Genomic DNA, 23,403 nt, shown 5'->3' with positions numbered 1-23,403 from the left:
CTCCCTGCGTACTCAGCACTTTTTTGCTTTTCTTATGCAAAAAGATTTTTAAAAAAAAGCCTCTTTTAGTTTTGTTTCCCTTTTTGTTTGCTAATTTGTTGTTTTGGCCTCAGCTCATGCATCTCCAACTCCCTTGTTCTTGATGCTCATTAAAATAATGTTTTTAATCTCTTTTTTTGTGGTTGCCGCTGCAGGTTTGGGGGGGTTTATTATTTATTTCTCACTTCTTCTCCCTCGTCTCCCCCCTTCCCCCCCCCCCGCCCTCCCCAGCCCCTGCTACTCAACCCTGCGGTCAGAAAGTCCCTGTGTTTTCCATTTGCTTATTACCCAGAGTATCAAGGTTCCTCAGCAGTTTGCGAGTCACTCCAAAGCAATCAATTATGCATCAAATGACTTTTTGATTCTTCACCTTGTGAAAAGAGAGATGGAAGAGGTGCTTTTCCCCCTCCCCCTCCCTATTATTGTTATTTTTATTATTATTCCTTTCTCCCTTTGCACCCGCACAGGTCTGCCTGCTGGCACCGGGCTGATGACACCATCAAATTGCTTCCCCTTAATTGGCAACAACTCAGAGAAGGCAAGGAGGAAAAAAGATGAAATATAAAAGACCATGGGAGCTGTAGCCCTTGTATACGGCTCTAAAGAGTGGGGGGCAGGGGGCTGGCTGGATAAGGGACCAAGCCATCGCATTAGCCTCTTCAGGATGGCTAGCAAAGAAGTGTTGTCATGGCGACCCCCGGAAGGGGCATGGTGACCCCCATTAAGATAATGGGGCGGAAGCCGGGGAGTTTGCTGTCTAGGGTGAAGCAGCTGAGGAATGCACTAATGGAGGAAGGGCACAAACTGGGAAAAGGATGACTGGCTGGGAAGCGACCCCCTTTAAACACGGGTCGCATGCAATGCAGAACCCACCCTGCCACCCACAGAAGAGGGCGCTCAGCTGCTCTCAGGATCGGGCCCTGGCATTCCAGGGCCAGGGCACTGGTGGAGACTCACCTTTCTGTTGCTGTGAGCCATGATTCAATAGATTGCCCCAGACACACACACACACACACACACACACACACACCCCCCATATCCCAGCGACGGACAGGCGGGAGCCTCCCCCACACACACACGCTGCCCATTGCCAAGGCAACAGCTCTGATGGAGGCCCGAACGCATCGGACACAGCACCCAAACGGCCAGAGAGCCGCCCTGGGCTCCACTGGGCTCAGAGGGCAGCCGGGGGACCGTTGGGCTCGTTCAGACCCTTCAGCAGTCTTAGACCCGAACGTGACCCAGATATGGCCTGAGCTGGCTCCAGAACTCGCGGCGTAGAACGGGGCCTGAGCTTCCTGCATTCCAGCGGCGTTCATTCACCCCTCAGCCCATTATAAAGGCAGAGGCTATCCCTAGAGTCTGGCTGCAGACAGCAGCTTCCCCAGGGTTAGGGGGCTCGGGGTTTTATTGCTTTGCACTCTGCTCTCGAGGAAACCAGGCAGTTCAGGGTATCGCAATAGCCCCACGCCTTCCTGCCCGGCAGCGCAAAATTGGGAGCCAGGCCCTGCGACTTCAAGCACAGACACGAATTCCCCTCGGGACCTTGGAAACAGAAGGGGACATTTCCAGCGAGTGCCAATCTCAGCAGAGGAGAGGACTCAGGTGTAATGGATGGCCAGGGGATTCTTTAGGGAGGCTGCTGGAAACAGACACAGCCCGTGGCTTTCTCTGGCCCTCCAGCCCACAGAGAGACGAAACACACCCGGTGCTGGCTGGCGTCACCTCACAAGGTCTCCCTAAGCCCTGGCCTGAACTCAGCACTCAAGGAAGGGATGGCTGACTATGCAACGGCCCTCCTGCCTCCACTGGTGGGCACACAAACCCCCCTCAGATGGCCAGCCAGCTGGCCTCTGCTTTGCAGGCAGCATCAGCAAATTGCTCATCTCTGGCAGACGACATCAGCTCCACCCCAGCACCTGCCGCTGCAGCAGACCTTCTGCGTGCCCCTTCTCCACGGGCAACGAATGCCACCTCTTTGTCCCCATTTCAACTCGCATTTTTCCCTAGTCTTGGTGTACTGTATTTCCCTGGGTGCAGGCATGCCAAGCCCATGTCTGCTCGACCTCCCGGGTATGTCCACACTGGGATAAAGGTGTGTTTTACGTGTTAAAACCCTAGAAAAGAAAGGACACGTTGTAGTTTAATGGGTGTTAGCTGGTAGGGGCCGACCCCGGGTTCACCCATGGTTTGGTACCTACCAGCTAGCCTGTGTCAAAATACCACTTGCCCTGTCTTTACTAGGGTATGAACACACCCGTCTTTTATCCTAATGGAGACATGTCTGGGAGGCAGCAGGCGTCACCCAGCAGCTTAGAGCTGTTCTCATGAGACGTGCTCAACGGAGAGCTTGGGAGACCGGAGGCCTCTACGGCAGAACAGGGGCAGCGGCAGAACGAGCTGCCCGCACACTGCCCAGACAAGGGGCCTCACCATGCCCTGAGCAGACCCTGCCTCATCCACATGCTACCTCAAGGCCAAAGCCAGGCCAATACTGCTCTTTTGGCTCTGTTCTGCGGCCCCAGAGAGCGTCCCTGCGCTGATTTATTCCTCCCTCCGAGACGATCACCGATGAGAGCTCGTCCGTCTTACAGGACGAGTCTGCTTTAAGCAAACAACAGGATAACTACAGAGGGTCAGGAGACCTCCCTGTTGCGTACTGCGGGAGACTGTGTCAGCTTACGGCGGAAGTTCTATGCAAAGAAACCGAACAGGTGAGGCCAGCAACGGGAGGAAAGCTCGGATCACACACGTGGCTTCGATCTCAGAGAAGGAGTGCACCACTGAGCTGGAATGGCCCTCGGCCCGAGCTGTCTGCTGCAAACCTACCTGGCCGGCACCACTCACCAGTTGCCTGGCTAGGTCCCCTGCACCAAAGACCGCACAGTTCCAGCTCCAGAGCTACACAGGACCCGGGGAGGTGCTGGCAACGCTTCCTCAGGCAGCCACAAATGGAAACGAAGCAGCTGGTGTTAAGTCGTCGGAAGCTGTAGCTTTAAGACACCCAACGCAATGACTCAGGCAGCCAGTGCTTCTTCAGGAGCTGGACGAATCAGAGAAGCAGGTCACGGGGATTGTCTCGGCTATGGTAGCCTCCAGCACCAGATCGAGAGAGAGAGAGATCACAGAACCTGGGATTGAAACCGCCCGGGAGAACACGGGCCAGGCTCGACCTCCTGGGGCAGGTTTTCAGGCCACGCTGTGGAGAAAAGCGTGCTTAGCTTTATAGCAGCATCTGACCAGAGTGGCTCAAGAAACCCCCTTTGGGTTTTTTAGTTTGCCCAGTGCCTCTACAATTGCAAACCCTCTCTGTCTGGGCCATACCAGGCGGGAGCGCCATCCAGAGCCAATTCTTTCAGGCAACCATGACAGGGCTATGGCGCGATTATATCTGGGCTGCAGCCAGGCCACGTCGGGAAGATCCCGAGTCAGCGATGATGAAGACCTTGCTTGGACGGATGAACCTGGCCTACTGTAGTGAGATGGGGCGTTGAGTGCAGACGGGGCATTCGGGCCCATCCCGTGCAGCAGCATAAGGCAGAGAGCCAAAGCAATCACCACCCTGTAGGAAGGGGAAAGAGGCAGCAGGGAAAATTCACAGGTTCAGAAGTGGGAGGACAATTAATAATGGCTTGGAAGAGCTGGCTGCTGGCCGGAGGGCCGTGGTGAGAGGATTCAGGGGTCCCCCTGGGAAAGACGGAGTGGTTACTGTGCAACCCAAAGAAATGGCTGCATTCCCTCTTACCTCTGTGGCACCGGAACACCCAGCACAGTAAGATGCAGAAGGAAGTGCTGGAAACAGGCACCAGGAGATAAGTAGTGGCCCTGGCCACTGGAGAGGGAGCAACACCACCAAAACAATCCCATCCACAGCGCTGGTCAGTGATTAAGAGGAGAACGCCAACTCCCACCCCAGAGAGTTGACAACAGACAACCAGCCTTCGGTGCAGGGACAGATTGCCCAGCTCACTGGAGAAACACCATTAGCAGAAGGCTGCCTAGCTAAAATAAAGACAAGGCCACGCTGAGCACAGTGTCCAGGGGAGGCTGCTCTGTCGAGGCTGGAGGAGAAAAGGATCTACCCTCCGTGCAGCTGGGACACTTACTGACCTTCTGGGTGGAACGGCAAACCTTGACTTGCTGGCGGTGAACGTGGCCAAGACTCCTTGCAAGCGAAGCTAGATTCAGTCTGCCCAGTGACAGTACATCCTCTGGGACCCTGGGTGAAGTACTGGCCCCATCCCTGGCAAGCAGTTAGCCGCAGAAAAGGCCTGGAATTGGGTTTAATGGAATGAAAGTTCCTTTTTACTTAAAGGGTGTGCAAGAGACAATCTCTGGCCCATGCTCCTGTACATAGACCACTGATGCCGCATGTAGGCTCAAGCGCAAACAAGTGCAGTGTCTGACCAGTTCAATTTGTGGACATGGGGGAATTATTTTTCTAGTCTGAGCGCAAGTAAGGAGGGCGATGTAATCCTGGTGCACTGCAAGCCCCATCTAGAATGCAGGTTTCTGCATGCAGACTGAGCCAGGAGTGGAAGCCTGAGGGTTATTTGAACTGGTTATTCTAGAATAGTTAATTCAGGTCTTTAAGGGGATGACCTGCATGGAAAATGTGGTCCTTACCGGTGGGACTCACTGGGACATTCAGGGCAGGACCATTCAGGCAGCTGTGCAAACACCTACTAACACAGCCAGCGTCACCAAAGAACTACGATAGGAAATTGTTCTATGGCCTGGCCTCTCTCTTGTCCTGTCTCTCACTTGACACTGAAGCAGCTGGGAAAGGTCTGCAAAATGCCGAGAGAAGAGCATGTGACTTTGGCTCAGGATGGGCCAGGCATAAAAAAAATACCACTGATTTGAAAATGGGCATAAAACTAGCTGATATTGCTTCTGTTCACCCTACCGAGGACTATTCCCAGCCTGGTGAGCATCAGAGTGCACAGTAAAAGGACAGAGTCCACAGTTTCAGAGTAGCAGCCATGTTAGTCTGTATCCGCAAAAAGAACAGGAGGACTTGTGGCACCTTAGAGACTAACAAATTTATTTGAGCATAAGCTTTCATGGGCTAAATCCCACTTCATCGGATGCATGCCTAGGATGGGACATTGGGACTGCCTAGTGATGTGAAAAAAACCACACACCAATCTGTAAAACAATACCAGCCTGATTTCCGCTACACAGAATCCGAAGAATACTCGATGGCTCCTGGGGAAACAAATGATTTACTGTACTTGATCAAGGCAAAGCTTATCCCACAGGCCCAGAAGTGAGGATGCCCAGAAGCTCACCATGTTTGTAATGGCCCCGGGGACCTGCATTCCTTTTGGGTTGACAAACGCACCTGCAGCTTCCCAATACTGTATGGATGAGGATTGGAGGGGTCTCTGGGACCATCCAGCCCTTTATTAGATGACCTCTTGGTTTTATAGCGGTGGTTTTGACCAACCTGTGGAAGATATAAGGAAGGGGTTTCAAAGAAATTTTGAGGCCAGAGAGTAAATTAAATCCCAGGAGGTGTGACTTCTATAAAATCTGATTCTTTGGAAGAGTTACTTCAAAGTAATGCCCTTGAGATGTGGCTCCCATTATTGAAAAGGTACACAAACTAAAGCCTTATAGGAACTTTTCCAAGGACTCGATAAACAGAGAAAGAGGCAGAAAGGCGGAGAAAAGGAATTCTTGTCATTTGCCTCCTGCTCAGAAAGTCTACTTGGCAGAAAGCCACCAGGCGGTTTGGAGGAGCCTGGTGACTGGTTTCTATCTCCATGCACCTTACAATGGCCTCATGTCAACCAACCAGCAATGTACTGCATGTTGACACTTCAGCCGAAGGGTAGGGGAGATATTCTACCCATGGCAAAGGTGTTATTTGTAAATAATACCTAAAGGTCACAAATGCTTACCCAGGCAGAAAAGAGCTACCACTGGCATTTAGGGATGTTAGATTTTCTGGCTTAGAAATGGACTTTTATAAAATACTTCAGGGGTCTATGCCCCATACTTTACCATCAGCAGTGACAACAACCCCCGTGCATGTGTCGTAACTACTGCAAAGCTAAAGGACACAGATATTGGGACTAGCTAATTTCCATGGTCTCATCAGGTAGAGGACAGTCAGTGATGCACATAGCTGGCTGCCAGTAAGTTTCTGGCTGCAATTTAAAGGTTTAGTTTGAAATCTACAACACCCTAAATGGTTTCAGTCCTGCCTGATCTGAGAGCTTGCCCCTCTCCCTGTGTGGCACTGAGGCAGCTGATATGGGCCGAGGTTCTCAAGGTAGCCCTTAGTGTAATGGCCAGGGAGTGGTGGATGACCCTCAGCTTTGCCACAGCACGGCCCCATCCGCCGAGATGGTTTTCAGTTTTACAACATAGTCGTAGCTACAGATGATGTGGCTGCCGATTAGACCGCAAAGATGAGACATGAGAAGGAGAAAGACCATGAACCACAGCTCCAGAAATGGTCTTCGACCTCTTGAGCCCAGTGGGCATCTCCTTTGGCTGCAGCAGCAGGACAAAAAGCAAGGATATCTTCTGCCGGTCGCTTGCGGGAGGTGGTACACATACATGCTAGTCACTAGACTACGGTCTGTAACGCCACAGCTGTATGCCCGGATGGGTTTCACATTGTGATTATTACATGACAACCCCACCGACAGATCAGGGCCCGCCTGTGCTGGGCTCAGGAGAGTTGTAGCCCTGGGCCCTGCTTCACAGGGATTACAACCTAAACAGAGCCATGGCACAGGCAGGGGGACTGAGTCACAGAGATGAAGTAACTGCTCCCAGATCACATAGTACGTGTGTGGCAGAGGCAGGGACTGGATGCGATCTCAGAGTCCCCGCACAGTGCTGTGACCACAAGACCATCTTTCCTCTCTCTGACCTTGGCTGCAGACATCAATGACTGGCTAGCATCATCACAACTCATGCCAACCTGTGCAGGTAAGCCTGGCAAACTGTTAGGCAGGGCCACCATCCCTATGGACAGGAGACTGTCTCCTGAGTCAGGCTGGGGACCAGTGCCTCCAATGGTTTATTCCAAAACAAAGTGCTTATGATGGAGCTGGGTTTCATTTTTCTGGCTGTGGGATGAAGAGGTGGCCAAGCAAAATACCATCTACAACTGTTCCAGGCTTCACACACAGTAGATTGCTCTAGCCCCGTTAGAGCACTGGCCACCAATCAGATTGCTCAGAGGTGTTGGGCAGTATCACCAAGCGCAGAAGGATCTGAGGGGGCACCCAGGCGTAAGATTTGGAGCCAGAGAAGCACAGGATGCCTGCTGCAAGCCCTAAGACGCAGGACCTCCCTCCTTCTCCCCCATCACTCTCCAGAGAGTCAGCAACTTTCCGATTGCTTCAGGGGGCACTCGTGTCACAATGATTTCCACTGGATCAAAGCACCCTCGAAAGGCGAACTGTTTTGAAGGCAGGGCACTACGTGCATAAAAGGACTTGGCAGGGATCAGCTCACTGGATGATACAACCACCTTAAAGGAAACTCACCCGGCGTGACAAAGACAAATCTGAAGTTGTTTTTTTCAGGCCGTTTCAAGCAGTTGACAAGTGCTGGGGGTTCAGCCCTGGTGACAAAATGCTCTGTTTGGCCACAGAAGCAATATACGCAGCAGAAGTGCAAGATCCTTCCAGACCAATGCACCTTGCTCCTGGCTCGGTGCGAATGCCCAGTTCAGTCTCCATGGGCCTGGTCAGCCTGCTGAAGGGCTGATTAGTGCCCACTATAGAGGAGGGCTGTGCAGCATGGACACCCATCCACAAGGAACTGCACTGAGCTCCACCTGCTGATTTCACATGGTGCCACTGCCAACCTGGGGCTAGATCTGAGCCAGTGAAAGCTCCTCCGTGCCCTCTGACCTCCAGCCAAGCCCCTCACAGGATTTGGTTAGAAGAGACACTTTTACTCTTCTTCTGAGATGTCACACTCATCTGGTGATGATCAATCCTACAAGCACGACTTGGCTGGCACTTGAAGACCATATTCAGGCTTCAGTTGGTGAAGACTGTGGCTACCCACTGCTTAGGGCCATTTCTCACAGGGAGCGTATTGCACGGCTTCTCTACATACTCTATGAGCTTCCAGTTGACTCCTGGATGCAGTCCAAGGTGTTGGTTTATACAACTCTTCATGGCTTAGGTCCTCTCTGTCCTCAAACGTTTGCTCCGTAGCGGAGACTCTCACACCAAGTGTCACTAAATTGGCACATCTGTTGGTTGACAATGGGGTGTTGTCATTGGGGCCACTTGTGACTCGGCCACTTGCTTCCTCCACTCTTGGTCTGCCTGAGTGAGAGATTTATGACCTTTAAGACTATGACCTTGAAAAGACTATGGGCCAGATGCAGAGGCAATGAGCAAGCTGGAATAAGTTCCACTCCCTTATGCTCAAACATATTAGGTGTAACTTAACCTTCTTCTGGCTCCTAAGTGTGTATGTAAACACAAACTCTTTCTAAACCCAGACTCACCTCTGAATTTGTCCCTGCCTCTTTTTCTAACCTTTCCCTCCAGCAGCAAGTTATGTGGTCAGATGTCTCCTCACCTCAGAGACTGGAAAGTCAAGTTCTATCTGCTCCCGCAAGAATTGCGGCCAGTCCTGCTCTCCTCAATTCCATCCCTTTCAGGACCAAGTCACTTTGCGGGCATTGCCACCTGAAGGTCATTTTGGCTTTTGCAGAGTAAGGGGAGTGGTTCTTCTGTTGTTGACAGATAGCAGATCAGGGTCATCGCTTTCTTTTATTTATTTCTTGCAAGAGGGCTTGAAGCACGTGATAGGCACACCCTACACAATGGAAAATTAAATGAGCCAGATCAATAACTAAGAGCCCGTGTTAGCAGAGGCTTGCGGGGTGGGGGGTGGGGGGAATTTGCACATGCAACTGCAGCCATTGCACGTGCAAATGGCAAGCTGTGCATCCAATTGGTCATTTGAATGCACAGCTCTTGCAGTTGGGCATGCAATTGCAGCAATTGAGTGCCTAAACTTTCTGAACAAAGCAGACCCTTGGATTAATTAATTAATTAGAATATCTGGAGGAGATAAGTGGGAATCCTCCTGCTCGGGTGAAGATTAACCCCTGGGAGCCCAGACTGGGGTAATTTGCCTAGTTTGATGGCCAGACACCATCCTTCCCCTTTTCCATTCTTCCTCTTGCTCTCCTCTTCCTTTAAGAAGTGGAGAAGCGAACAGATGTTTGTACGCTTTCCCACCTTGCTCCCCCCCTCCTCCGCTACAGCGAGCTCACCTCCCCAGTGTGGCAAAGCCCCGGAGCAACTTCCTTTACAACTCTGCAGACTCTGTGTCACCTCACCTGTCACACAAGCTGGTGACAAGAAAGCAACAGCATAACCCACCAACCGCCATCAGAGGCCGAGGGGGAAGAGAGATGGGGAGGGGGTGGCGAGGGCAAACAGATGCACCAGGAGTCACTTCCGAGAGTGTTTTTGCATCGGGAGGTGCGAACCGGAGCATGTGACTCCCACTTCCAGCACAGGTACCACAGCAGCTGACAATGGCTACAGGCCTACCACACCAGCCTTGCTATTTCTGTGAGATGTCAAACATGCAGTGCTAAGCAATCATCTCCCCTGCCATCTGCCAAGGCGAACGTGGCTTGTGGATGTTAGATCTAATATCTTGACAGACTCATCTCTCTCTCTATTTTTTTTTCCATTTTAAAGAGGGAGAGGGAGGGGAAAGACCACCTTCATTCAATGACGAGCCATAAAAACCACTCTACGGTTGTTAAGAACAAAAGTAAAGAAAGAAACAAAGGCCCTTCCTCCTGCTCCTAACTTTGACTGCGAGAAACTGCAGCATCTTTAAAAAAATAACACACACTCAGAGAGACAGCTTCTTGGCTAAAATTATAGTCCTGGGCCTTTAAATTCCACAAGTCCTGCAGGGTGCACTCCATTGTCTAACTCTGAGTTCCTGTTGAACAGACACGCCCTTTCCTGCAGGACAAGCAGACTGGTAAAGGGCCAGGACTGTGAGAATAGGATGGGGCTGGTCTCCTGCCCCAGCAAGGCAGCAGACAGACTCAGAGATTTCGTGGAGCTTTCCCATATCCGACTGATAGGATCCCAAGTCTCTAGTATCTTCCATTGCACGCTGGACAGCGTTGTGCTGAACCGACCCACCAGGTCTCATCGGCTCACACTTCCTTCATTACAAAATAAAAGCCAGACGCTTGAACAGGAAGGACCCAACACGGTGCGCCATAACATTTCCTTGGATAAGGACCTGGGGAGTGAGGGGAATGTTGGTGACCTCCCATCCCCATTGCCCATCATCAGCACTGCTAGAAAGAATGATGATGGGTGAGTTCGGCAAGAGCTGGTATCTTCTGAGCCTGACAGCCAGGATTTCAGCCATGAATGGATGGCACTTGGCATAAGAAGATCAGGAGGGATCCCATTCCAGAGGCCATCAAAGTCCTGCATATCTTGGCCATTTGGCCATATTGTTCCTGGCCAATGAGGGCACACAACGTTGTCAGATGTCATTGCCAATGAAGCGACTTGGTCCTGAAGGGGCTGGAAATGAGGAAAGTGGGATTGGCTGCTGCTCCTGGGGGAGCAGGTAGAGCCTCTGAAGTGAGGAGCCATCTCTGCTGCTGAATGACGTGAGGACCTGCCCCGGGAGAGCAGCCCTGCAGAGGAAGGACTCTTCCACATCACCTCAGCCTTCTTCCTACAACCATTCACCAGCCCAGAACCCCTTTGTTCTTCCTATCATCCCCCAAAGGCCTCCCTCAGTCTGAGATCCACCACAGGGGAGCACCAATGAAACAGTTCCATGCTGAAACTGAAATCCCAGAACCTGCCTGTCTAAGCACCGCCTCTGCAGACCCAGCCGCCTTCACCTCCTAGGGTGCGGGGGAAAACAGCTGATGGTGGATGAACACTGTTTAGGATGGCCACGTCTCTGCGATGCAAATGGAGATGTCTCGGCCAGATCCCAGGCAAGATCTGTGGCTGTACGACCAGCTCATCACGTGCACATGGAGGAACTTGTGACCTTCATCTTCAAACACAGCTCTCTGATCAGGGACCTAAAAGGACAAACCCCAGCAGCTCAACCAGGAGAGAGAACTCTTCAGTCTGTGAGCTGGTCTGATGCTGCCCTGCTGGGTGGAGAGTAAGGAATACTTGAGCTCCCCCCACCCCTTGTCCTTTCAACATCCTTCGTTCTGCCCATTCGTTCTTGAAATGGAAGCCTATTCTGTAAGATCTCAGCAAGCACTCAATGGCAAAGGATCACCTGCCAACTATTCAAAGTGCCTACTGCTTTGACAAGCCATTGGTCTGCTTCTCCCACAGCTCCCTTCAGGGCTTCTAGCACATCATCCCTTATAGATGGACCACCACAGCTGAGCTGGTCCCCAAAGCCACCCTATCTGCATTCAAATCCCTCCTGAGACCCATTTCTTCCATGATGCCAGCTACTCATGGTGAGGTAGTGGGACAGATGTCAGCCCTTTGGAGCATAGACCATGCCTTCCTTTATGTTTAGTACAGCACCTGGCACGTTGTGGGCATTACCAGAACAACAATTCTAAACTCCAGCTAGTTCATAAATGCTGAGTTGTGATTCCTGGCTGGATCACTAGGTGGAGAGAGACGGTGTTAAGTGCAATAAAGAAGCCTTTCAAAAAAGAAGGTCTAAAGAGTCAGCCCATTGGCATCTATACTCCACTGATGGACTGGACAGCACTACAGAGCTGTCTGGAGCTGGGTGCTCGGTTAGACCATATGTTGGATAATTTCATCTTTAAAGAGTGGATTAGATGGCACAGTTTCTTCCTTCTTCAATCACTTGACTGTCTGTTTAGTCCCTCTAGAGTACCTGGCATTGGCCACTGTTGGAAGACAGGCTACGGGGCTAGATGGACCTTTGGTCTGACCCAGAATGGCCGTTCTTATGAAATCCCCCGGAGCTGCACATCCTCTGATGCTATGTACTCTGTAACCTGATTACTGCAGCTATTTGGAAGGTTTCCGGTGTAAACCGAAGAGCCATAAACTTTCCCCCACCACCCAAATGAGAGGAGACACTATCACGGCCCATCTCAGGATCCCAACCCCAAAGCTGAGAGCTAGGAGAAGCAGCTATTTTTGTTGCCCATCCCCGACATGCGAGATCCTCATCTTACGTCCTTGCCAAAGGAGAACAAACCAGAACAACTGCAACTGCTCCATTTCCCTCCCACTTTTCTGGGTTCATCCAGGCATCATCACGTCTGCCTTTCGCTGGTCACCCATTTGGGGTGTGGACTCTGTTTCCTGTCATGAATTGTAGAGCACTGGGCATAGCCAGCAAGAAACTAGCCAAAATATAATGAATAATAAATGCTTTAAGGACAGACTCCAAAGCACTTCTGTGAAAGGGATGCTTGTGTAACAGCAAAGCTGGAGTTTGGGTGAATAAGGAAGCGAGGGGCTGCTTGGCTTACTAAAGGTCTAGGGACTCTACTTTGCTACACTGATATGTAGTTATTTCCTTCCCTTTATGGTCAGAGTTATGGTGTGGATTTCGAGCCGGTGAGAGGTGGTGGCAGGCGGACAGGCAGGTTTTTTCACCCCATGCCGGGCCTCCATCCTGACCCCGAAGGACCTAGATGGTAATACCACCACCCATGACTTTCCCCCCCGCTCAGCTGTGGTGAAACTAGGAGGACCTAAGTAAGCCAAAGACTCTGGTCTCAGCCACGCCATGGCTGGGGGTTGTATCAGTGGAGATTTGCAAGGGACTAGCTCTGCTACAGGTGTTCGGAAGCCCAGAAGGGCTTTTTCCAGGACACTACACCTCTGCTTGCCCTGCAGCTGGGAAGGCAGAGGGTTTCCAGAAAGGTCACAGCGTTGTGTCTCGGTCCGACACTTCAGGTTACTCAAACGTGAGAAGCAGGCTGAGTCTGCTCTCCAAAGCTTTGCCGCCACGGCTTTGTCAGCCAGCAACGTGAAAAACAAATCACAACGCCTCGTCGACACAGCTATGCCAGCCAATGCCCTGCGTAGGCACGGCTATGCCAACGGCAGAGAGCTTCTGGCCGCATAGCGAACGTTGCCTGGGGAGTTGGTGTAGCGATGCCGGCAGAAAAACCATACCATGGGGTTCTGCCAGCTGGGGCTCTGCCAACCAAGGTTCTGTAGTGCAGACAAACCTTCTTCATTACCCTCTCCTACTCCCAGGTGCTCCCAGCCCAGGGAACCAAGGAGCCACATGCCTGTCTATAGAACACAATGTTCACACCCAGCTCCAGCCGAAGCAGGTGCAATTTCCTGTTGCAATCAGTAGGAATTTCATCTGCTTATACCAAGGCTAAATTTGGAGTACCCTTTATGCTTGGTTCCAAAGGAAAGACTTTTTGTGTCAAAACAATACTTAATTACCCTGTGGAACTCACGGAAACCAGACATCCGCCGTTACATTACCTAGGATAAACATGAAGACAGGCTATAAAGCCTCAAGCTTCAGGACATAACCCAATCACTAACTGACCAGAGGTCCAGAAGAAATGAACAAAGCCAAAACAAGCTTCAGGGGCTGGAAGCAGAAGTCAAAGAAATGTTAATGGGTTAGAAGAGGCACGTTTTTAACGGGGAGGGCAATTAACCACGGGAACAGAGCCCCCAAGAGATGTGTTGGGTTCTTGGAAGTCTGAAAATTATGGCCGACTGTCTTTGCAAAAGTTACACACCAGTTCAGCCACAAGTTACTAGCTAGATGCAGGAGTACCTGGGTGAGATTCTGTGGCCTCTGTTATGCAAGTCACCAGGCCACATAATCACACTGGCCCCTTCTAACCTTAAAATCAACTGGCCAGATTTTACTGGCCAGCTGGTGTAAATCAGTGTGGCTTAGGTGGCCTCAGTGAGTCTATGCTAATTTACACCCACTGAGAATCTGGCCATGTGAACCTATGAAACTTCACCTAACGGGCAGGTTATTCCATATTTGCCTGCTACAGGGTTTCTTGCACCTTCCTCTGTAGCAGCTGCTCCCGGTTCATATCAGAGGCAAGGTACCGGACTAGATCTGGCAACAAAACTGTCCCTGTGTTGTAGTGATCTAAAGAGAGGGTTTACAGCAGACTGAAAAGTGGGAAAGGCAAATAATTCTTGTTAAAGATGATTGTTCCTGAATGGAAGTCTCCATGGCAGCCCAGCCACTGGTGTGATTGGCTGGGCATGGGGCTTGGAATGGAAATCGTAGCGTGTCCACCAGAAGACTGGAGATCAAATTGAAATGTCAAAACCATGTGGCAGGGATTTCTGCCAGGGCTAATCCTCCATGACTTTAAAAGGTTTACGATTCACTTAGGCAGCAATCAAGATCCAGTGCAGGGGTACAGGAAGCAGAGGGGACCACGCCAGTTCCGACGATGCACTGAGTGCCCATCTCAGTCTGGCAGCACCCGGGGCACGTGTGATGTACGAACCAGGATGCGATTTGAAGGCTCCCGCCTCCCAGAAGGCTGCAGGACAGGAACCCGATACCTCTGCTTTCATCCCCATCAGTGGGGGAAAATATGGCAGGGCTTGGATTCTCCCATTCCCTGGGCTAGCCCGGTGCTGAAGCTGTCTGTCTGGAGGGAGGATCAGGAAGTGAACGGAATTAAAACGCAAGAGGCACCACCCACGAGCGCAGGGTAGGGATGAGAGAAGTCTAGGCAGGAGTGCTTAAAGTGGCCTAATAAAAGGGGGGTGGGGGGAGCCTACCATTTCCTACAGCAATGAAAGGGACATCACATCTGCCTGTCCATCCCCACCCCTCTGGCCCACAGCCTGTCTGTCTCCCAGGCCCCACATCACTATCAGTGATGCCGGGTGCACTTTAAACCCTGCTAGGCAGTGCAGACGGCTGAAAGAGGAAGATCCACTCTTGTGGCTAAAAGAACAGGCCAGGGATCTGGAACAGCTGGGGGTCACTCCCTGGGTGAGGACATCACTTGACCTTTCCATGTCCCACTTTCTCGGTCCGAAATCGGAGAGTCGCCTACCCTCCCCTCCCCACTGGGGGTCTGTAGGCCTAAATTCATCCCTTTCTCAAGTGCGGCAGAGCACCTCCCGCCTGACGGTGTCACGCGCAAGTGAAAGGCATTCGAGCATGCCCGTAGCCAGCGAGGGCTGCGGGATTGTCGCTCTGCTGTGTTCTACCGCCACTCAGAACTTCACAGCAGCCATGGGGAGGGAACTCAAATCCAGAGCTGGGTGGGAAACAGTTTTGACAGCCTGTGAGTATTTTGGAAAAAAATTATCTTCCCAAATCGGGACAGGAAGGTAATATCCTGGCCATTTTTGAAAACCCACAAAAATACCCGATCAGGTCTGTGATAAATGAAGGGCGGGGGAGTAGCTCCCTTTGACGGACACCCAGCCAGCCAGTTAGCTGTAAAATCCCTCTTGGTTGCTGTTCTATGCTTGCTTTACCTGTAAAGGGTTAAAAAGGCCCCCAGGTAAAAGAAAAGGAGTTGGGACCTGACCAAAAGAGCCAATAGGAAGGTAGAACTTTTAAAATTGGGAAAGAAACTTTGTGTGTTGTTCTCTCTGGGCTGCAGGGACACGGAGCAGCAATGCTGTAGGCAGGAACGCTGTGTAAGGTTTGAACCAGGTATGAAAAATTATCTTCCATACCGAGGAGGAATCATTGGGTTCGGGAATGTTTAGATAGATGCGGTCAGGTTTATTTCTAGATTTTGGCTTGTGGATCTCCTCTGTGCTAACCCCAGAGGCTTTTGTTTGCTTGTAACCTTTAAGCTGAACCCCCAAGAAAGCTATTTTGGGTGCTTAATTTTTGGAATTGCTTTTAAAAAAAAATCTAGCAAAAGCCTAAGTTCCAGATGTATTTTCTTCCTTTTTGTTTTTAACAAAATTTACCTTTTTTAAGAACAGGATTGGATTTTTGGTGTCCTTAGAGTTTTGTGCCTATATTGTTTGATCAGCTGGTGGCAACAATGGATTTCCTTTGTTTTCTTTCTCACCTCTTCCCCAGAGGGAGGCGGGGTGAAAGGGCTTGAGGGCAGCCCACAGGGAGGAATTCCCAAGTGCTCCTTCCTGGGTCCAAGGGGGTTTTTTGCATTTGGGTGGTGGCAGCGTTTACGAAGCCAAGGTCAGAGAAAAGCTGTAACCTTGGGAGTTTAATACAAGCCTGGAGTGGCCAGTATTAATTTTTAAGAATCCTTGCGGGTCCCACCTCCTGCACTCAAAGTTCCAGAGTGGGGATTCAGCTTTGACATGGTGGGAGAGGTGGGATTGTTTTGAACCGGAAGCACAGACTTCAGGATTTTAAAAGGACACATTTTTCCCTTTTGGCTACTTGAAAGCCAGGGAGGGTTTTTTTCCTCTTTTCTTTGCTGCTTGAGGGGGAACAGACCCGCCAAAGGATCAGCCTGCAAAGCCAGGGAGTCCAACGAGAAGTTTATTTTTTCCTCTTTTCTAGCTTTGTGGCAACGAAAGAGTTAAGCTAGAGTAGGGCAGCCCTGTGCATGAGGTTGAGGTCGGGCATGGAAACCCTAGAGCGCCCAGTCTTCCCAGAGCAGCATGCCATGGAGAAGACAGACCCAGATCAAGCCCAGACATCCAGCTCCATGACAGAAATGCAGGGAGGGGATGGGGGAAACAGGGACTTCCCAGGAGGGAAGGGTCAGCCCTCCCGCAACCGAGATCCTGGTGCCAGGATGGAGGGCTTCCATTAACCCAGGCAGAGTTCGAACTGAGGCAGAAAGGAATTTCTTCCTAGAGGCAATGCATTTGGGAGGAGAGGAGAGGAGAGGAGAGGAGAGAGGAGAAACGCTTGGAGGTGGAAGTGGAGGAGAGGAGAGCGGCGAAGAGCTTGGAAATGGAGATGAAGCGCTTAGAGCTGGAAAAGCCTAAGCTGGACCAATCTGTTAACCCTAACAGTCCTTCTCCAGGTACCACTCCCCATTCCAAGAAATTCCCCACATACAAGGCAGGCGATGATACCGAGGCCTTCTTAGAAAATTTCAAAAGGGCCTGCCTTGGATACAGCCTCCCTACAGAGCAGTACATGGTAGAGCTGAGGCCCCAACTCAGTGGGCCCTTAGCCGAGGTGGCAGCTGAAATGCCTAAAGAACACATGAATGAGTATGAACTCGTTAAACAAAAGGCCAGAATTTGGATGGGGCTAACCCCTGAGCAGGCCTGTCAGCAGTTCAGAGCCCTACGGTGGAAACCAGACCTGGCATTTTCCCGACATGCCGACCACATTGTAAAACATTGGGATGTCTGGATATCAGGCCCAAGCGTTAAATCTCGGGAAGATCGGTCTCTCCTAATGCAAATGGAGCCATTCCTAGAGGGTGTTCCTGAGGAAACAGAAAGGTACATCCTAGATGGGAAGCCCACAACTGTAATCGAGGCGGGGGAGATTGGAACCAAATGGGTGGAGGTGGTGGAGAAGAAGAAAGCTAGTAGCAGTTTGAGCAGATACCAGAAGGGGAAACCCGAGACAACACCCCACCATCGGGGTCAGCCCAAGGCCCCACCTCTCAAGGGGGAGCCCTTCTCGCAGCCAGGGAGACCCCAGATGCCCTCTCGTCACCCCACCCCACTCTCCAGCCACCCACCTCACTCCAGCCCACAGTCAGCTGGGCAATGCTTCAAATATAATGAGCTGGGGCATGTGAAGGCCAACTGCCCCAAGAGCACCAACTGACTGCAACTCATCACCCCGGGGTCCCCGCAAGAGCCTTCAGGCCCAGATGCCTCGCAAATACCCCCAGAGTGAAGGGAAACTGAGTGTGGGCAGGAGGAAGATTACTGCATGGAGAGACACTGGAGCACAGGTGTCAGCTATCCATCAATGCCTGGTGGACCCCCAATTCATTGACCCAGAGGCCCAAGTGATGGTGCAACCCTTCAAGTCAAACTCTTTTGATTTGCCTACAGCCAAGTTGCCTGTCCAGTACAAGGGCTGGTCAGGGATATGGACTTTTGCAGTCTATGATGATTATCCCATTCCCATGCTGCTGGGAGAAGACTTAGCCAACCATGTGAGGCAAACAGAAAGGGTGGGGATGGTCACCTACAGCCAGGCTAAACAGGCCTCCACACCTAACTCCATTCCTGAGCCTCCTACAGGAACTCAGCCAGAGATGGAGGAACCAGACCCCAAACCAGAGTCTATGGCAGCAGTTGTAGATCCAGTTCCTGGGACCCAGCCAGAACCAACCCAAGGATTGGAACTGGTGGAGCACCAGTCAGCACCAGAGCCCATGCTTGTAACCCCACCAGAGTCAAGGGAGCCTGCACCTGCATCAGCTGTTAAACCCGTACAAGAGGCCCAACTGGAGCCTGAAATACCACCTAGTGCACCAACGGAGAGCGGTTCTGTGATGTTATGAGTGTAATATAATATCTCATTGAAAGGTGACAGGGCCAGAAAGAAAAGGAGGACTTGTGGCACCTTAGAGACTAACAAATTTATTTGAGCATAAGCTTTCGTGAGCTACAACTCACTTCATCAGATGCATGCAGCCACTGAATGCATCCGATGAAGTGAGCTGTAGCTCACGAAAGCTTATGCTCAAATAAATTTGTTAGCCTAAGGTGCCACAAGTACCCCTTTTCTTTTTGCAAATACAGACTAACATGGCTGCTACTCTGAAACCTGTCATAGGGCCAGAAAGAGTTAATTAACTCAGACGGACCTGACCCATGGGCAAACTTTAAAGACTGGTTAGGAAGATATGTAAATGAACAGAGCTTTGAAATGCAAGCCTGCGTTGTTAGAGATAGAAGGGTAGATGTTTGCTCAGGTCTTGTGATGTAAGCAAACAAGTTTGAATCAAAGCTACAGCCATAGACAAAAGATCAAAAGAGGAGTATTAACATTTAGGAAGACACGTGAGTGAAATAGTATTATTGTCAATATGTCTCTTTGAAGGTGGTGGTAATCTGTAGCTGAACTGTTTAATGGAGAAATTATCCTTTACTAATTGCCATGATGTTTAGGAGAAGGAAAGGTTTCAGAGTAGCAGCCATAAGTTAAGCCTATTTTCTCAGGCCAAAAGGCTGCTGGAAATGTATAAAAACCTTGGGACACGATCCTTCTTCATCTCAGATCTGCTTTGGGTTTCAAGAAGGGGAAACCCTAAGCCATAAGTATTGAGATCCCCAATCACTGACTGGAGTCACCCTGAATATGGATATTGGACTATAACCTATGGACTATTTCTAAAAGGACTTTTGGCAACTACAAGCTTATCTCAGCTATGTATCTGAACCTCAAGAACTGAATTCAAGTCTGTATGTATATTGATCTTTTAACCAACACTCTTCTTTCTTAATAAATGTTAGCTTAGTTAATAAGGATTGGCTATAAGCATGTATTTGGGGTAAGATCTAAGTTATAATTGGACCTGGGTGTGTGGCTGACCCTTTGGGGTTGGAAGAACCTTTTCTTTTATATGAAGAGATAAGATTTTCAATAATCATCATCATATTTGACATGTGTGTCTGGATGGAGGCCTGAAGCTGGGTTACTGCATTATTTGGACTTCTGAGTAACCAATGAGGTAATACAGAAGCTGTTTTGTGCTGGCTTGTAAATCTAAATATTGGAATATCCACCAGCGTCTGGTGGATGTCTGCTCCGTTCTGTTTGCAGTTCACCCTGATTGAGTGACCTCATCTGGCTCCCACGGGCAGCACTGTCACAAGTTCACAGTCAACAGAAACAACCCCATTACTTGCATCGCTTCCAGCGGGACCAAGCCCACGCCCACAACCCAGCGAGGAACTAATGTCTCCAGCATCAAGGGAGCAGTTCCAGGCAGAGCAGGAAGCAGATGAGAGAATCAAGGGAGCTTGGATGGCAGCACAGAACAACCCACCACCTCTCAGCTCTTCTAACGGTCCCAGTTTGTTGTAGAAAGAGGACTTTTATACAAGGAAACTTTCTGGTGGGCACAAGGAGGACTGGCCTCCTCAGAGACAGTTGATAGTTCCAACTAAGTATAGGGAAAAGCTCTTGAGCTTAGCCCATGATCACCCTAGTGGCCATGCTGGGGTGAACAGGACCAAGGACCATTTGGGGAAGTCCTTCCACTGGGAGGGAATGGGCAAGGATGTTTCTACCTGTGTCCGGTCTTGTGAGGTGTCCCAAAGGGTGGGAAAGCCCCAAGACCAGGTCATAGCCCCTCTCCAGCCACTCCCCATCACTGAGGTTCCATTTCAGCGAGTAGCTGTGGATATTCTGGGTCCTTTCCCTAAGAAGACACCCAGAGGAAAGCAGTACATACTGACTTTCATGGATTTTGCCACCCGATAGCCGGAAGCAGTAGCTCTAAACACCAGGGCTAAGAGCGTGAGCCAGGCATTGACAGACATTTTTGCCAGAGTAGGTTGGCCCTCTGGCCTCCTTACAGATTTGGGAACTAACTTCCTGGCAGGGACCATGAAACATCTTTGGGAAGCTCATGGGGTAAACCACTTGGTTGCCACCCCTTACCACCATCAAACACACAGCCTAGTGGAGGAGTTTAATGGGACTTTGGGGGCCATGATACATAAATTCATGAATGAGCACTCCAATGATTGGGACCTAGTGTTGCAGCAGTTGCTCTTTGCCTACAGGGCTGTACCGCATCCCATTTTGGGATTTTCACCCTTTGAACTCATTTATGGACACAAAGTTAAGGGACCATTACAGTTGGTGAAGCAGCAATGGGAGCAGGTTACATCTTCTCCAGCAACTAACATTTTGGACTTTGTAACCAACCTGCAAAACGCTCTCAAAGAGTCTCTAGCCCTTGCTCGAGAAAGCCTACAGGATTTCCTCTAAGCCTTCAGAGTAGAGGACCAAGTCATGGTCCTGAAAGCGCTCCAGGCCAATAAGACGGAAGCATCGTGGGAGGGGCCATTTATGGTCCAAGAGTGCCTGGGAGCTGTTAATTAACACATAGCGTTCCCAGACCCTACCCTAAAAACTAAAAGTGTACCATGTTAATTCTCTAAGTCCTTTTTATTCCAGAGAAATCAAGGTTCTCCAGTTTACAGCCCAGGAGAGAGATGACGCTGAGTGGGCTGAAGAAGAATACTATGAAGGAAAAAGCAACGGTGATGTGGAAGAGATGAGCCTTTCCATGACCCTTGGGCGTGAGCAGTGACAGCAAATCCAGGAGCTGTGCACCAGCTTCGTGCCAATGTTCTCAGCCATCCCAGGCTAGACAGAACAGGCGTACCACTCCATTAACACAGGTGATGCTCGCCCAATTAGAACCCAACCCTACCAAATGGCTCCTCAAGCCAAAACCGCAATAGAAAGGGAGATCAAGAACATGTTATCAAGAACTCTGGCAGTGCATGGGCATCTCCAGTGGTTCTGGTTCCCAAACCAGATGGGGAAATTTACTTTTGTGTGGACTGCCGTAAGCTAAATGCTGTAACTTGCCCAGAAGGCTATCCACAGCCACACACAGATGAGCTATTGGAGAAACTGAGACATACCCAGTTCATCTCCACCTTAGACTTAACTAAGGGGTACAGACAAGTGCCACTAGATGACCCAGCCAAGGAAAGGTCAGCCTTCAGCACCCATATAGGGTTGTATGAATTTAATGTGCTCCCTTTCAGACTGCGAAATGCACCTGCCACCTTCCAGAGACTGGTAGATAGCCTTCTGGCTGGATGTGGGGAATTTGCAGTCGCCTACCTCGACGATGTGGCTATATTCTCAAATTCATGGGCAGAACACCTGGAACACCTCCAAGCAGTCTTCCAGCGCATAAAGGAGGCAGGATTTACTGTTAAGGCCAAAAAGTGTCAAATAGGCCTAAACAGGGTAATGTAACTTGGACGCCAGGTGGGTCAAGGAACTATCAATCCCCTACAGGCTAAGCTAAATGCTATCCAAAATTGGCCTGTCCCTCAGTCAAAGAAGCAGGTCCAATCCTTTTTGGGCTTGGCCGGGTATTACCGACGATTTGTACCACACTACAGCCAAATTGCCACCCCACTGACTAAGCTAATCAGGGGGAAAAAGAAAAAAAAACTCAAATGCAGTTCAGTGGATTGAAAAGTGTCAGAAAGCCTTTAACCACCTTAAGGCGGCCCTTACATCTGACCCTGTACTTAGGGCCCCAAACTTTGACCAACCGTTCGTTGTAACCACAAATGCCTCCAAGCGTGGTGTGGGAGCAGATTTCATGCAGGAAGAATCAGATCAGCAATTCCATCCTGTCGTGTTTCTCAGCAAAAAAACTTTCTGAGAGGGAAAGCCACTGGTCAGTCTCAGAAAAAGAATGTTACGCCATTGTGTTCGCTCTGGAGAAGCTACACCCACACATTTGGGGATGGCGTTTCCACCTGCAAACTGATCTTGCTGCACTGAAGTGACTTCACACAGTCAAAGAAACTAACAAAAAAAACTTCGGTGGACTTTAGCTCTTCAAGACTTTGATTTTGAGATACAACACATTTCAGGAGCCTCTAACAAAGTGGCTGATGCACTGTCCCGGGAAGGTTTCCCAGGATCAGCCAGGTAAAAATGTCCCTGCATTCTAAGTCATTGTAGTCCTTGAAATGTAAAAGTACTGTTTAGTTCTTCATGTAATTATCAGTAAAATTAGGAGGTGCATGTATCTTATTACCTCTGTTTCCTAAACCTCCAGGAAGAAATCCCAGCCACTGTGGACCTGACCTGAACCAGGCTGGCCAGCACCATCTGTGATCTGGGGGGCATGTGATAAATGAAGTTTGGAGGGGTATCTCCCTTTGATGGACACCCAGTCAGTTAACTGTAAAATCCCTCTTGGTAGCGGTCCTCTATTTGCTTTACCTGTAAAGGGTTAAAAAGTCCCCCAGGTAAAGAAAAGAAAGTGGGCACCTGTCCAAAAGAGCCAATGGGAAGGCAAGAAATTTTAAAATTTGGAAAGAAACTTTCCCTTTGTCTATTCTCTCTGGGCTGCAGGGAGCAGCAATGCTGTAGGCAGGAACGCTGTGTAAGGTTTGAACCAGGTATGAAAAATTCTCTTCCATACCTAGGAGGAATCATTGGGATTGGGAATGTTTAAATAGACGTGATCAGGTTTATTGCTTTATTTTGGCTTGTGAATCTCCTCTGTGGTAACCCCAGATGCTTTTGTTTGCTTGTAACCTTTAAAATGAACCCCCAAGAAAGCTATTTTGGGTGCTTAATTTTTAGAATTGCTCTTTTAAAAATCTAGCAAAAGCCTAAGTTCTAGATGTATTTTCTTCCTTTGTGTTTTTAAATCAAATTTACCTTTAAGAACAGGATTGGATTTTTGGTGTCCTAAGAGGTTTGTGCAGATGCTGTTTGATTACCTGGTGGCAACAGCTGATTTCCTTTGTT

General features: G+C 50.0%; 1 long non-coding RNA gene across 1 annotated transcript; it reads left to right on the top strand.

The window, feature by feature from the left end:
• The first annotated feature begins 21,258 nt into the window (after positions 1-21,258).
• On the top strand, positions 21,259-22,742 carry LOC122464199. Its single transcript, XR_006288140.1, has 3 exons — positions 21,259-21,290; positions 22,515-22,572; positions 22,703-22,742. It is a non-coding gene; the product is annotated as an uncharacterized LOC122464199 (long non-coding RNA).
• The last annotated feature ends 661 nt before the right edge of the window (positions 22,743-23,403 follow it).

Source organism: Chelonia mydas, chromosome 2 (assembly GCF_015237465.2).
Source record: "Chelonia mydas isolate rCheMyd1 chromosome 2, rCheMyd1.pri.v2, whole genome shotgun sequence".
NCBI lineage: Eukaryota > Metazoa > Chordata > Testudines > Cheloniidae > Chelonia > Chelonia mydas.
Note: the sequence above shows the minus strand (reverse complement) of the source record. Positions and strands in the feature narration are given on the sequence as shown.